Source organism: Molossus molossus, unplaced genomic scaffold (genome assembly GCF_014108415.1).
Source record: "Molossus molossus isolate mMolMol1 unplaced genomic scaffold, mMolMol1.p scaffold_m16_p_19, whole genome shotgun sequence".
Classification (NCBI taxonomy): Eukaryota; Metazoa; Chordata; class Mammalia; order Chiroptera; family Molossidae; genus Molossus; species Molossus molossus.
Window position 1 is genome coordinate 42,751,111 of NW_023425354.1, and position 16,918 is coordinate 42,768,028.

At 40.4% G+C, this 16,918-nt stretch overlaps 1 protein-coding gene and 1 non-coding gene across 5 annotated transcripts in view; one reads left to right on the forward strand and one right to left on the reverse strand.

Moving 5' to 3' along the window:
* The window catches only part of SMG6 (SMG6 nonsense mediated mRNA decay factor), a 243,348-nt gene that overhangs the window by 52,721 nt on the left and 173,709 nt on the right, over window positions 1–16,918 (reverse strand). The window lies entirely within an intron of this gene.
* Window positions 9,084–9,186, forward strand: LOC118635117. The gene has a single exon (XR_004960458.1). It is a non-coding gene; the product is annotated as a U6 spliceosomal RNA (small nuclear RNA).

Sequence of the window (16,918 nt, forward strand, 5' to 3'; positions counted from 1 at the left end):
GAGAATTTCAAGGAACTTTGTGAGGACCTCAAGAGTACAATAAAGGACTAGTCAGGCCTGGCTCAGTGTGGCTCAGTGGCTGAGCATCAACCCATGCATCAAGAGGTCGCTGGTTTGATTCCCGGTCAGGGCACATGTCCAGGTTGTGGGCCAAATCCCCAGACAGGAGGCATGCTGGAGGCGGCCAATTGATGTTCTCTCTCATTGATATCTCTCTCCCTCTCCCTTCCTCTCTTTCTAAAAGTCAATAAAGAAAAAATAAATAAATAAAGGACTAGTCAGAAATGAAGGATGCACTAACTGAAATAAAGAATAATTTATAGGGAATCAATAATACAGTAGGTGAGGCCAAGAAGCAAACCACTGATTTGGAATATAAGGAAGCAAAAAAACACCCAGTCAGAACAGCAAGAAGAAAAAAGAATCCAAAAAAAATGAGGATAGTATAAGGAGCCTGTGGGACAACTTTAAGAGTACCAACGTTTGCCCTGGCCAGTTTGGCTCAGCGGTTAGAGTGTCAGGCTGCGGTCCGGAGAGACTCGGGTTCGGCTCCCGCTAAGGGCACGTACCTTGGTCACAGTTTGTCCCCGGCCCTGGTTGGGTCGTGTGGGTGGCAACCACTTGATGTGTCCCTTTCACGTCGATGTTTCTCTCTCTCTCTCTCTCTCTTCCTCTCACTCTATCTGAAAAAATATCGAAAAATGTCCTTGGGTGAGGATTAAAAAAAAAAAGAAAAAGAGTACCAACATTCACATCATGGGAGTGCCAAAAGGAGAAGAGAGAGAGCAAGAAATTGAAAACCTATTTGAAAAAATAATGACAGAAACTTCCCTAACTTGGTGAAGGAAACAGACATACAAGTCCAGGAAATACAGACAGTCCCAAACAAGATGAACCCAAAGAGGTCCACACCAAGACACATCATCATGAAAATGCAAAAGGTTAAAGACAAATAGAGAATCTTAAAAGCAGCAAGAGAAAAGCAGTTAGTTACCTACAACAGAGTTCCCATAAGGCTGTCAGCCAATTTCCCTAAAGAAACTTTGCAGACCAAAAGGGAGTGGCAAGAAATATTTAAAGTGATGAAAAGCAACAACCTACAACCAAGATTACCCTTACCTACAAAGCTATCATTTAGAATTGATGGCCATATAATGAGTTTCCCAGACAAGAAAAAGCTAATGTAGTTAACCACCACCAAACTAGTATTATATGAAATGTTGACTGGTCGTCTTGAAGAAAAAGATTAAAAAAAATATGAACAATAAAATGGCAATAAATAGATATATATCAACAACCAAATCTACAAACAAAATGAGCAAGCAGAACAGAAACAGATTCATAGATACAGAAAACTTTTTGTTGGTTGCCAAATGGGAGGAGGGTAGGGTGAAAAAGATGAAGGGATTAGGAAGTACAAATTGGTTAGACTGATGAGCCTCAAAGGGAAGCAGGGAGGTGGGGTGGGAAGAGAGAAACCAAAGAACTTATAGGCATATATGCATAACAACAGACACAGACAATAGTATGGGGGAAGTCAGGAGTGGGTAGGAGTGGAAAGGAGAAGATCAAGGAGGGGAAAAAAAGGGATACCTGTAATACTTTCAACAATAAAGATAAGTTTAAAAATGAAAAAAAATCTTCTATCTGATAAGCAGAGAAAAATAACAAAAAGTATTTTATTTTAATAATAATTTTTTTTAATCCTCACTCGGGGATATTTTTCTATTTATCATCAGATAGAGTGGGAGGGAGGGAGAGAAAGGGTGGGAGAGAGAGAGAGAGAGAGAAACATAGATGTGAGAGTGACACATCAATTGGTTGCCTCCTGTATAACCTGACCAGGATGACCAGGGCTGGGAATGAACTGCAATCAAGGTACATACCCTTGACTGGAATTGAACCCGTGACTCATTGGTCCATGGGCCGATGCTCTAACTGAGCCAAACTGGCCAGGGCAAAAGTATTTTATTTTAAAAATTAAAGATAAATGAGTAGAATTAAAACACAATGAGTGCCCTGGCCGGTTTGGCTCAGCGGTTAGAGCGTTGGCCTGCGGTCCTGAGAGACCCGGGTTCGGTTCCCGCCAAGGGCGCGTACCTCGGTCGCAGTTTGTCCCCGGTCCTGGTTGGTCGTGCGGGTGGCAGCCACTTGATGTGTTCCTTTCACATCGATGTTTCTCTCTCTCTCTCTCTGTTCCTCGCTCTCCCTCCCACTCTACCTGAACAAAAAATGGAAAAATGTCCTTTGGTGAGGGTAAAAAAAAAAAAAAAATTAAAAAACACAATGAGTATCCAGGTGGTAGTTGCACAACACTGTTAATGATGTAATTGCCACTGAATTGTGCACTTTAAATGTTTAAATTTATATGTTATGTGAATTTCACCACAATAAAATATTTTAAAATTTATTTGTTTATTTTCAAAGAGAGAGGAATGGAGGAAGGTGGAGAGAGTGAGACAACAATTTGTTGTTCCACTTATTTATACATTAATCGGTTGATTCTTGTATGTGCCCTGAATAAAGATCGAACCAACAACCTTGGCGAATTGGGACAATGCTCTAACCAACTGAGCTACTGGCAAGGACTCAACAAAGAGTTTTTTAAATGCAATGTGTAGATACAGTTTAGGAGATATACCTAAAACAATGAAATTTTAAAAAGAAAAGGGGGCCCGGCCGGTGTGGAGCAGTGGATTGAGCGTTGTCCCATGGACTGAGAGGTCCCAGTTCGATTCCTGGTCAGGGCACATGCCTGGGTTGCGGGCTCCAGCCTTCATAGGTGGCGTGCAGGAGGCAGCCAGCCGATCGCTGTTTCTCTCTCACATTGATGTTTCTATTTCTCTCTCTCCCTAAAAAAACAATAAAAACATATTTTTAAAAAATCATACAAAAATTTTAAAAAGGGAGGGAATAGGCCAGATCTATTAGGCAAAGACAAATAACAAAACAAAATACAAAAAACCAAGTAGGATTCAAGGCAAGACTGAACTGAAATAAAAATATAGGGGAAAAAAACACCCTTTGAAATACAAGAAATTGACAAAACACAACTGTAATTAGCAGACTAATACCACTTTTACTTTTTAACATATCAAACTGGTAAAAATAATAATACAGACTATTAGAATAGTGTTATTAGTTAGTACTTATATATTGAATTTTTTTTCAATCCTCACCTGAGGACATTTTTCCATTTATCTTCAGATAGCGTGGGAGGGAGGGAGGTCAAGGGAGAGAGAGAGACAGAGAGAAATATTGATGTGAGAGGAACACATCGACTGGTTGCCTCCCACATGTCCCCGATCAGGGCCAGGGACAAATCACAACCAAGGTATGTGCCCTTGACCAGAATTTAACCCATGACTCACTGGTCCATGGGCCGACGCTTTAACCACTGAGCCAAACCGGCCAGGGCTATATATTAAATTTTTAAAAACAATTTTTTTTCTTTATTGATTTTAGAAAGAGAAGAAGGGAGAGGGAGAGAGAAAGATAGAAACAGCGATGAGAGAAAATATTGATTGGCTGCCTCCTGCATGTCCCCTACTGGGGATATAGCCCACAACCTGGGTGTGTGCCCTGACTGGGAATCTAACTGGTGACCTCCTGGTGCATGTGTTGATGCTCAATCAGTGAGCCACACCGGATAGGCTATATTGAATTTTTTATATTACAAAAATACATTCCAAAATTTATTATACATTTTTTTAAAGGGAGAGAGAAACAGAGAGAGAGAAAGAGAAAGAGAGAGAGAGAGAGAGACACTGATCTGTTGCCTCCTACAAGCGCCCTGACGGAGTATGGAACCTGGGACCCTTTAGCGTACAGGACGACACTAACAACTGAGCCACACAGGCCAGGGCCATTATACATCTTCTAAAATGAAGTATTAGGTTATAGAATTTTAAGATGATATCCTATAGTAGAAATTAACAACAAAAGTTTAAGAAATTCAACTTCATAAAAACCAAAACTCTTCCAAAAAAATTTAGAATCAAAGAAGAAAATCAAAATGATAAAGACCATTCAGAAAACAATCATTAGAATAGTACATATATAAATGAATTAGAATATAGCCAAAGTATTAATAATGGTATATTCAAAGTGATAAAGCTTTTAAGTAAACTAATAAAAAAAACTGAATGAACATAGGATCCAATATAAGCAGAAAAAAACAAGCTTTAGAAAAAGAAAATAAAGGTAAAAACAAAAATTATTAAACAATAAATATAAGAGCTAGACTTTAAAAACTAAAAAGTGCAAGTTGCTAACAAATTAAAAAAATATATTAGAAAATAAAATCAGGAATAGAAATTAGATATAATAATATATCCTTGCTCAGCTGGTGTGGCTCAGTGGGACTGAGTGTTGTCCCATTGGCTGAGAGGTCCTGGTTTGATTCCTAGTCAGAGCACATGCCCGGGTCGTGGGCTCGATCCCCAGTGGGGGGAGTGCAGGAGATGGCTGATGGGTGTTTCTGTCTGTCTCCCCCTTCCTCTCTCTCTCTAGAAAATCAATAAAAACATATTTTAAAAAATATCATAATATATCCTTAATTTTTTGTATGTTTAAATATTTAAAAATGTGAAGATTTTAGAGAAATGAATGGTTTTCTGGATAATGTAACAAAATTGACACATGAAATGATGGAAATGTTCCATATCATAATTGTGGTGTTTATACTACCGTATATTTTTGTCAAAACTTACCCAGTTGAACACTTAAAATTGGCAAATTATTTATATGTATTCGTTATGTCTCAAAAATTCTGCCTCAAAAATTTGACACAAGAGCTAAAAAACTTGTAAAGCCTCATAATAAAGGAAGAAACAGAAAAAGGAGGTGCCAAAATTTTTCTTTCCAGAGATGTCTTTATTAGAGTTACTTCAGTTCATTCATGTATTCGGTCAATAAATATTTATTAGTGGTTGGGAGGAGGGGTTTATTCTCCAGAAAATGTTCTAAGCACTGGGGCATTAATACTGTAAGTAAAACAAAGTTTTTACATTCTAGTGGGTGAAAATAAATAAACATAACAAAACAAAAACCAATTGTCAGGTGATGGTAAGTGCTAAGAAGAAAAATAAAGTACAGTAAGGGGGCAGAGAGTACCTGGGGTAGAACGCTCATTTCAATAGCTCTCTGGTAAAGACATTTCTGATAAGGCTGACTCCTGATCTGGAGGACAACAGAAAGTAAATGATGTGCCCTGGCAGGTTTGGCTCAGCAGTTAGAGCATCGGCCTGCGGTCCAGAGAGACCCAGGTTCAGTTCCGCTAGGGGCATGTACCTTGGTTGCAGTTTGTCCCGGCCCAGGTTGGTTGTGCGGGTGGCAGCCACTCGATGTGTCCCTTTCACGTCGATGTTTCTCTCTCTCTCTCTTCTTCTCTCTCTCTCCCACTCTATCTGAACAAAAATTGGAAAAATGTCCTCAGGTGAGGATTAAAAAAAAAAAAAAAAAAGACAGTAAATGATGTAATGGGGTAATAGTGAATGCGGCAGAACAGAACTGTGAAGGTCCAGAGGCATTAATTATTTGGCAGGACTAAAGAATGAGTAGGCGTGTTTGGCCAGTGAAGAATAAGTGAACAGGAGAGAGTGGCAAGAGTCAGGTCAGAAAGAAAGTAAGCCCAGGTCAGGGCTTGATATATTTTTCTGAGAGAGATAGGAATCCTTTAAAGAAAGCAGCAGGTGTTAACCCAATTTGCATCTTAAAAGATCACTCTAGCTGCTGTATTGAAAACAGATTGAAGGGGGCAAATAATCAGAACAAGCCTACCTACATACAGTTCAAGTCTAACAGGAGAAAGTAACACTGGACTAGGATGGTTCTAGTGGAAATGGTGAAATAGTTGAATTCTATATATATTTCAAAGGTAGAGAGTTATTGCTGAGGCACTGAGAGCAGAATATGAGCAAAAAGACAAGAATGAGTCTTAAGCCCTGGCCAGTGTGGCTCGGTTGGAGTGTCATCCCATGCACCAAAGGGGTCCTGGATTTGATTTCCGGTCAGGACACATCCCCAGGTTTCAGGTTCGATCCCTGCTTGGGGCATGTAGAGGAGGCAATCAATCCATGTTTCTCTCTCACATGGATGTTTCTCTCTCTCCACCCTCCTCCCCATCCCTTCTTAACCCTTTAAAATACATTTTTTTAAAAAGTGATTCTTTTTTTTTTTTTTACATGTATACTGATATTTTTTAGAGAGAGAGGAAGGAAGTGAGTGAGAGAAACATCAATGTGAGAGAGAAACATCGATCAGCTGACTCCTGTTCATCCCCCTACTGGGGATCGAGCCCACAACCCGAGCATTGAACTGGGACCTTTCAGTCCATGGAATGATGTTGAATTCACTGAGCCACACTGGCCAAGAGAAAAAGAATAATTCTTCAGTGATAAACACTTTCCAGGTCACAAAAAAAGAAAAGCCACTTCCCATTTTATTTTATTAAGTTTTTTTTTAATCCTCACCTGAGGACATATTTTTCTATTTATCTGTAGACAAAGTAGGAGAGAGAGGGAGAGAGAGAGAGAGAGAGAGAAAGAGAGAGAGGAGAAACATTGATGTGAGAGAGACACACAGATTGGATGCCTCCCACACCACCCCGACCAGGGCCAGGGATCGAACTGCAACCAAGGTACATGCCTTTGACCAGAATTGAAGCCACAACTTTTTGGTCTGCTGGCCAATGCTGAACCAAACCAGCCAGGGCTTCTTCCCATTTTTAAAAATAAAGTCAGGCCGTGGCCGGTTTGGCTCAGTGGTTAGTGTCAGCCTGCGGACCAGAGAGCCCCGGGTTTGGTTCCCACTAAGGGCATGTACCTTGGTTGCAGTTTGTCCTCGGCACTTGCTGGGGTTGTGTGGGTGGCAACCAGTTGATGTGTCTCTTTCACATTGATGTTTTTCTCTCTCTCTCTCCGGCTCTATCTGAAGATAAATGCAAAAAAATAAAATAAAATAAAATAAAATAAAGTCGGCACACCCTAATACTCAAATACCCAAAGAGGGGTGGGTGGGAATCAAAGAAAGAAGAAAGAGGCCATGTCCACTAAGGAAATGGATGTAAACATCCTAAATAAAATAACAGCAAATAAAATTTAGCAGAATATTAAAATACAACTATACTGGGTCCAAATAGGGTTTACCCCACTGAGAAAAAAGAAAAAAGTCAAGTTTAGAAAATATATTAATTTATCATATCACATAAGTTAAAGAATAAATGATTTAATAAATGCTGAAAGGCATTGGTTAAAACTTGAGCATACTTTTTTATTCTAAGCAGAGATGTGGTAAATTAAAATAGAAAAACACTTCCTTAATATTTATGCTTTTTTAAAAAAATCCTCACTCGAGCCCTGGCCGGTTTGACTCAGCGGTTAGAGCGTCGGCCTGCGGTCCCGAGAGACCCAGGTACGGTTTCCGCTAAGGGCGCGTACCTCGGTCGCAGTTTGTCCCCGGCCCTGGTCGGTTGTGCAGGTGGCAGCCACTCGATGTGTCCCTTTCACATCGATGTTTCTCTCTCTCTCTCTCTGTTCCTCTCTCTCCCTCCCACTCTACCTGAACAAAAAATGGAAAAATTTCCTCGGGTGAGGATGAAAAAAAAAAACCTCACTCGAGGACATTTTTCCATTTTTTTGTTCAGATAGAGTGGGAGGGAGAGAGAAGAGAGAGAGAAACATTGATGTGAAAGGGACACATCGAGTGGCTGCCATCCGCACGACCAACCAGGGCCGGGGACAAACTGCAGGTACGTACCCCTAGGGGGAACCGAACCTGGGTCTCTCTGGACCGCAGGCGGACGCTCTAACCGCTGAGCCAAACCAGCCAGGGCTATTTATGCTTTTTAAAACAATAAAAACATTATAGAAATGTTTAAAATACTAAAGTAACCCTATAAACAAGAAAAGAATTCCTACTTTCAGCATTATTTAATGCTTCTAAATTTCAAAGCAATGAGGCAGAAAGCACAGAGATTACATTACCTTTATTTGAAATTAATATACTCAACACTGGCTAGTTTGGCTCAGCAGTTAGAGCATAGGCCCATGGACCAAAGGGTCTCAGGTCTGATTCCTGGTCAATGAAATGTACCTGGGTTACAAGTTCGACAAGTTCAATCCCTGGCCTGGATTGGGGTCATATGGGAGGCAACCAATCGATGTCTCTCTCTCACACTGATGTGTGTGTGTGTGTCTCCCCCCCACTCCTTTCTTCTCATCTACTCTATCTAAAAATCAGTGAAAAAATATCCTTGGGTGAGGATTAAAAAAAAAATTGAAATTAATATACTCAGAAAATCCAAACTGATTAGCTAAAAAAAATTAGAATTAATAAGAGAGTTTGATGTGATGGGTGGATATAAATATACACATAAGTTAGCTTTTCCCAAGTACTATTTGGAAGATGTAATGAAAAACAGTCCCATTAATCACAGGAAGAAAATTAATAAAAAAACTATGTGAGACATATAAAAGAACTGATATGCAGAGAACACTTAGCTCTAATAAGAAAATCTTTAACAATGTCAAATTGTTTTCAAAGAGTCTGGCCAGTGTGGCTCAGTGGTTGTGTCGACCCATGCACTAAGGGGTCGCTGGTTCAATCCCTGGTCAGAGCATATGTCCAGGTGATGGGCCAGATCCTGAGTGAGGGGTATGCAGAAGGTGGCCAATCAATGTTCTCTCTCATTAACGTTTCTGTCTCTCCTTCCCCCTTTGTCTCTCTCTCTAAAATCAATAAAGAAAAATTACTTTTTCATTTTTTATTTATCCTCACCCGAGGATATTTTTCCATTTATCTTTAGACAGAGTAGGAGGGAGGGAGAGAGAGAGAGAGAGAAACATCAATTTGAGACAGACACATTGACTGGTTGCCTCCCTCACGACTCCAATCAGGGCTGGGGACGAACCACAACAGAGGTACGTGCCCTTGGCCAGAATCGAACTCAGGTTTCATTGGTCCACGGGCTGACACTCTAACCGTTGAGACAAACTGGCCAGGGCAATATAGAAAAATTATTTAAGAAAAAAAAAGTTTTCAAAGACATTGAGAATGCAATTCTAGTCAAAATACCATGAGCAGTGGTAACTTCCACATCACATATACAAAAACTGGAACGATACAAAGATTAGCATTATACTGTGCAAAATTGACACACAAATTCGTGAAGATCTTATATTCTTATTTTTTTAATTTATTTTTTTAATTTTATCCTCACCCGAGGAAATTTTTCCATTTTTTGTTCAGGTAGAGTGGGAGGGAGAGAGAGAGAGAGAAACATCGATGTGAAAGGAACACATCGAGTGGCTGCCACCCGCACGACTGACCAGAGCCGGGGACAAACTGCAACCGAGGTACGCGCCCTTAGCGGGAACCAAACCCGGGTCTCTCAGGACCGCAGGTCGACGCTTTAACCACTGAGCCAAACCGGTCAGGGCTAGATCTTATATTTTTTATTGTATATTTGAGAACTGCTAAGAGAGCAGATCTTAAAAGTTCCCATCACAAGAACAATAAAAACTGTAATTGTGTGGTGATAGGTAACTACACTTATTGTGGTCATCATTTTGCAGTATATATACATGTCAAACTGTGTGGGATATTTGTGAAACATAAATACAAAGTTGTACGTCAATTACTGGTTTTTTTAGAGAGAGAGAAGGGAAAGAGAGACAGAAACATTGATGTGAGAGATAAACAGTGATTGGCTGCATCCTGCACAATCTTACTGGGAATCAAGCCCACAACCTGGGCATGTGCCCTGACTGGGAATCAAACTGGGACCTCTCAGTTCATGAGATGGTGCTCAATCCACTGAACCACACTGGCCGGCCTGACAATTATATCTCAAAAAATACCATGAAGATTTCTTTTTTATTGGTGGTGGTGGTGGGGAGGGAGTTAAAGGGACTTAAAAGTACTCTGAAGTTTGCATAATGTATAAATAGATGAGAAATGTCACAGGTATATTGCAATAAAATATATAAAGGGGTATGTATAAACTCATATCACTAGTATTAAAACATATTACAAAGCTATAGTAACTAAAACAGTCAAGTTATGTTTCAAGAATAGACAAATATTTTTAAAAATAAAAAAATGGCGGAGCCAGTGTGGCTCAGTGGTTGAGCATCGGCCCATGCACCAAAAGGTCATGGGTTCGATTCCCAGTCAGGGCACATGTCTGGGTTTTGGGCCTGGTCTCCAGTGGGGGGCATGCAGGAGGCGGCCAATCGATGTTCTCTCTCATTGATGTTTCTATCTCTCTCTCCCTCTCCCTTCCTCTCTCTCTAAAAATTAATAAAGAGAAAAATTAAAAAATAAATGAAGTTAGATCTCTATTTCCTATCATTCAGGAAAATAAATTCCAGGTGAAAGTTTTAAAATCTATATATATATATATTTTTTTTTTAATTGATTTTTTTAAAATGAGAGGAAGAGAGAGAGGTAGAAACATCAATGTGACAGAGAAACATCGATCAGCATGACCCAACTGGGAATCAAGCCCGAAATCAGGCATATGTCCTGACCGGGAATCAAACCAGAACCTCTCAGTCCATGGAATGATGCTCAGTCCACTGTGCCACACCAGCTGGGCTCCAGGTGAAAGTTTGTGTTTAAAAAAAATTTTTTTTTCTTTATTGACTTTAGAGAGACGGAGAGGGGGAGAGAGAGAGAAACACTGATGAGAGAGAACACTGATGGCCACCTCTTGCATGCCCCACACTGGGGATTTGGCCCACAACCTGGGCATATGCCTGATCAGGAATCATACTGGTGACCTCCTGGTGCATGAGTCAATGCTCAACCACTGAGCCACACTGGCCAAGCAGGTGAATGTTTTAATAATACTTCTTCAAAAAGTAAAAAATTGAGCCCTGACCAGTTTGGCTCAGCGGTTAGAGCGTCAGCCTGCGGTTCAGAGAGACCTGGGTTCGGTTCCCACTAAGGGCATGTACCTCGGTTGCAGGTTGTCCCCGGCCCTGGTTGGACTGTATGGGAGGCAGCCACTCGATGTGTCCCTTTCACGTCGATGTTTCTCTGTCTCTCTCCCTCCCACTCTATCTGAACAAAAAATAGAAAAAAAAAGTCCTCAGGTGAGGATAAAAAAACAAAAAGTAAAAAATGGAGAAAATAGAATTATTCATCTGATTTTATGTTAGAAAGATTTTCTAAGCATAAAAACAAATCACATAAAGGGAAAATGGAGATTTGACTGCATAAAATTTAAAATAATTTGCATTTGAGAAAATTCCATAGACAATGGAAGGTAACAAATTATATAAAATATTTTCAATATAAATGACTGGAAAAGGGTTTCAATCTTTGCTAGAAAGGCCTTAAAAATAAGTAATAATATTCCAATAAAAAGTCATCAAAGGACATGAGAAGGTAATACAAATGTCCATGCTAAAAAGTGCCTGAAAATTCTTCTTTAAACATTTTCAAAATCAGTTTATTAGTTCCAGTGGTCATTTTCATTGTTTCAAAGACCCATTTTATTTTTGACCTTAGAAAGAATAACCCAACTTGCTCACTGTATTTATTGTTCACTGGAAAATATATTTATTATTCTTGACTCCAAGTGTTGTTCTATTAAAAAAATATAAAAGCTAGATTTAAAGTCTAAAGATTTGACATCCTTAAGGTTCTAAAGAATGTGTCATGGTTCCAGAAAACAGAGGTCCCAAAACTCTAAAGTAACAGAAATAGCACTAATATATATGTGTAGAAATTCCTAAGGTAGCCAGTGTTAAGAGTTCTTCTTCCAATATGACCAAGTAAGCTCCTAGACAAAACATTAGTAACGACATGGAGGATCTGAACAATGCTATTAGCCACTTTGATATTTATGAAATACAACACCTAACAACTACATAATACATTCTTTTCAAGTACATACAATTATGCTCTTCAAGAGATACATGTGCCAAGCCATAAAACAAGTCTCAATACATTTAAAAGGGCTGAAATAATGTAGATTATGCTCTTTGATCACAATGGAATTAAATCAAGAATCAATAATATTATGTCCAGGAAAACCTCAGACATTTGGAAATTAAACAAACTTCTAAATAATTTGTAAGTCACTACAAATCCTACAGACATCAAAATGATAGCAAGGAATTATTATGAACCACTTTATGCCAACAAGTTTGACAGCTTACACGAAACAGACAAATTCCTTAAAAACTACAGCTTACCCAAATTGACGAGATAAAACAGAAAATATGAATAACTACATAGTATATTAAATAGTTTCCAACAGAAACTCTAGGCCAAGATGGTTTTACCAGTAAATTCTATCAAACATTTAAGTAAAAATTAACACCAATATTCCATAAACTCTTTCAGAAAAGAGACCAGGAGGTTATACTTCCCAAGTCATTTAACGAGGTCAGCATAACTCTAATTCCAAAACCTGATAAGCTATAACAATAAAATTATAAATATCCCTCATGAACATAGATTCAAAGATCCTTACCAAAGTATTGATAAATCCTATACAGCAACTAGGATTTATTCAAGTAATGCTATGCTGTTTTAATATTTAAAAATTAATCAGTGACTCAAAACTTAAAACAAACCTATTTGGAAAACAGGCAAAACACCTGAATGGACATCTCAACTAGATATACAGAGGGCAAATAGGCACATGAAAAAATGCTCAACATCAGAGTCACGAGGGGCTTCCTAACTAAACACAGTACTCAGACTCAGACTCTCCCACAACCATATAAAAATTACTACTACAGAATGACCATCACGCAGAACTGCCTGAAATCTAGCCGAACAGAAGTCCTATAACTAAGGATATAAACAAGAAGCCATGTCAAGACTCATAGGAGAGGCAGAGACATGGAAAGAGCTGGTCCCATACCCACATGTGGTGGTCAAAAACTGGGAAGCATATACTGGCCAAAGAGGTCCCGTCTGAAGAGCAAGGGGTTCTGGCCTCACACCAGGCCTCCCAGCCCAGGTTTCCAGTGCCAGGAAGAGAAGTCCCCATGACGTCTGGCTATAACAACCAGCAGAGTTTGTGGCTGAGGGACACAGAGAGCTTCTGGAGTCCTAGGCAGCCCCTCTTTTTTTTAAAAAATATATTATTGGTTATTTATTTTGGGGCAAATTTTTATTATTTTTGTTACAGATGTTTCTCCCTCCCTCCCCCAGACCCTTCTCCCGATTCCACCCCCACCCCAGCATTGTTGTCTATGTCCACTGGTTACACATATGTGCATATAAGTTCTTTGGTTTATCTCATCCCTTCCCCCCAGCCCCTTCTCTGAGGTTTGTCAGTCTAAACGGTACTCCTTTCTATGCCTCTGGGTCTATTTTGTTCATCAGCTTATTTTGTTCATTATATTCCACAAATAAGTGCGATCATGTGGTATTTGTCTTTCTCTGATTGGCTTATTTTGCTTAGCATAATATTCTCCAGGCGCCTCCATGTCGTCTCAAAGGATAAGACATCTTTATTTCTTACAGCTGTATAGTGTTCCATTATGTAAATGTATCACAGCATTTTTATCCACTCATCTACTGATGGATACTTGGGCTGTTTCCAGATCTTAGCGACTGTAAACAGTGCTGCTATAAACATAGGGGTACATATATTCTTTCTGATTGGTGTTTCAGGCTTCTTTGGATATGTTCCTAGAAGTGGAATCACTAGGTCAAATGGCAGTTCAATTTTTAATTTTTTGAGGAAACACCATATTGTTTTTCACAGTGGCTGCACCAGTCTGCATTCCCACCCGCAGTGTACTGGAGTCCCCTTTCCTCCACACTCTTGTCAGCACTTGTTGTTTTGATGATTTGTTGATGGCAGTCAGGCAGTCCCTCTTACAGGGCCCATGAACAAACTTACTCAGTCTTGCTCCTTCTGAACTCCAGTACTGGGGCAGCAGCTCAAAAGGCATCAGGGACACACAGGGAGGAATTAAACTGTCTGGCATCAGAGTGGGAGGTGGGGCAGTGGGGGCAGCTTTCTCTGAGACAGAAGTGCTGACAGAGGCCAATGTTCCCTTGCTGCGCCCTTCCCCCCAGAGCCAGCTGATGGTGCCACATCTACGTTTCCTTCAACCTGGCTAATACTGTAAGCTCTTCCTTGGTGATTCTGTGATATTGTGATACTCTGCCCCACCCAATCTGAGGCCATCGCTCCCCACATCCCAAAGTCCTTTCCAGGGCTTTTCCATACAAATGGCCTGTCTTGGCTCATGCTGCTGACTTTCGTAAAATCTCTCAAACAAGTAGCATCTGGCCTCTTTGTACCCTATATCTCTTGCTAAGTGGCCCCAGCCTTGGCACTAGTGGCAGCCGGCCCTGGCTCATACCTTGGTGTCTCCCAGGCACCTCCAAACTCAGCGCATTGGCCTACATCTCCTAGGAAGCCTCAGAGCCAGTGCATTTAGACCACGCCGAAGTACAACCCAAACACCTCCATGAATGACACACTCTCAGTGGGTACCTGAGTCCCGCTAAAATGAGTTTTGCTCCATGGGGTCAGCCCCTGTACAGCAGATCATCCATGATGGTCATGGCCACTACTTAAAGTCGATCAGCCTGGGGTAAATCCCTCTCACTGAGTATCCAACAGCAATCAAGGCACAACTACAACAGGAGGGTGCACAGCCCACATGGGGTGAGGGGGCTCACCTGGAGCGTCCAGCTCTGGTGACTTGGTAGGCTGTGCCACTGGGCCTTACAGAAAACCTACTACACAAGGCCACTCTACCAAGACTGGGAGCTAATAGCAGCTCTAACTAATACATAAAAACAAACATAGGGAGACAGACTAAACGAGGAGACAAACATGTCACAAATGAAAGAACAGAACATAAAACCAAAAAAGAACTAAACAAAATGAAGACAAGTAATCTACCAGATGCAGAATTAAAAACACTGGTTAACCCTGGTCAGTCTGGCTCAGCGGTTAGAGCATCAGCCTACGGTCCAGAGAGACCCGGGTTCAGTTCCCACTAAGGGCATGTACCTCGGTTGTAGTTTGTCCCTGGCTCTGGTTGGTCGTGCAGGTGGCAGCCACCTGATGTGTCCCTTTCACATCGATGTTTCTCTCTCTTCTCTCTCCCTCCTACTCTATCTGAACAAAAAATGGAAAAATGTCCTCGGGTGAGGATAAAAAAAAACAAAAACAAACACTGGTTATAAGGATGCTCAATGAACTGAGGAAGGGAATAGATAAACTTAGTAATAACTTCAACAAAGAAATAGAAACATAAAAAGGAAGATAGAAAACATAAAAAAGAACTAGTCAGAAATGAATACTACATTGCCTGGACCATGTGGCTTAGCAATTGAGCGTCGACCCATGCACTAAGAGGTTGTCGGTTTGATTCCAGGTCAGGGCACATGCCCAGGCTGTGGGCCAAATCCCTAGTGGGGGGACGTGCAGGAGGTGGCCAATCGATGTTCTCTCTTGTCAATGTTTCTGTCTCTCTCCCCCTCTCCCATCCTCTCTCTCTAAAAGATCAATAAAAATACAAATTAAAAAAAAAAAAGAATAGTACACTAACTGAAATGAGCAATACATTACAGGAATTCAACAATGGAGTAGATAAAGCAGAGGATCAAACAGATTATTTGGGAAGACAAGGAAACAGAAAATACCCAATCAGAACTGCAAAAAGTAAAAAGAATCCCTCCCCAAAAATGAGGATAGTGGTAAGGAGCAGCTGGGACAATTTCAAGTGTACCAACATTCTCATCATGGGGGTATCAGAAGGAAAAGAGAGAGCGAGCAAGAAGTTGAAAACCTATTTGAAAAAATAATGAAAGAAGACTTCCTAACCTGGTGAAGGAAACATATATACAACAAGTCCAGGAAGTGTAAAGAGTACCAAACAAGACGAATCCAAAGAGGCCCATGTCAAGACAAATCATAAGCAAAATGCAAAAGGTTAAAGACAAAGACAGGATCTTAAAAGCAGCCAGAGAAAAGCAGTTTGTTATCTACAAGGAAGCTCCTTAATTGTCAGCTGATTTTTCCATAGAAATTTTGCAGGCCAGAAGGGATTGGCACAAAATATTCAAAGAGATGAAAAGCAAGGACCTACAACCAAGATTACTCTACCCATATAGGCTATCATTTACAATTGAAAGACAAAGAGTTTCCCAGACAAAAGCTTCCAAGACAAGAAAAAGCTAAAGGAGTTCTTCACCACCAAAGCAGTACTATAAGAAATGTTAAAAGGTCTGGCCCTGGCAGGTTTGGCTCAGCAGTTGGATCATTGGCCTGCGGTCCGGAGAGACCTGGGTTCGGTTTCTGATAATGGCGTGTACCTTGGTTGCAGTTTGTCCCCGGCCCTGGTTAGGTGGCATGGGTGGCAACCACTTGATGTGTCCCTTTCACGTTGATGTTTCTCTCTCTCTCTCTCTTCCTCCCACTCTATCTCAACAAAATATTTAAAAATGTACTCGGGTGAGGATTAAAAAAAAAGGTCTGAAGGAGGAGAAAAAGGAAGAGGAGGAGGAGGAAAAGAACAATAATAAACTGACAATAAATACATATCTATCAACGATTACTTTATCCTTATTTTTTTTGTCAATCCTCACCCAATGATATTTTTCCATTGATTTATTTTATTTTTTGTTAATTCTCACCCGAGAATATTTTTCCATTGATTTTTTTTTTTTTTTGTAGACAGAGTGGAAGATAGGGGAAGGGGAGGGGAGAGAGAGAGACAGAGAGAGATATCGAGAGAAACATTATGTAGAGAGATACATCAATTGGTTGCCTCCCGCGCAGGACCCTGACTGGGGCCAGGGACTGAACTTGAAACCCAGGTATGTGCCCTTGACCAGGAATTGAACCTGCAACCCTTTGGTCCATGAGCTGATGCTCTAACACCTTAGCCAAAGCAGCCAAGGTTCAACAATTTCTTTAAATGTA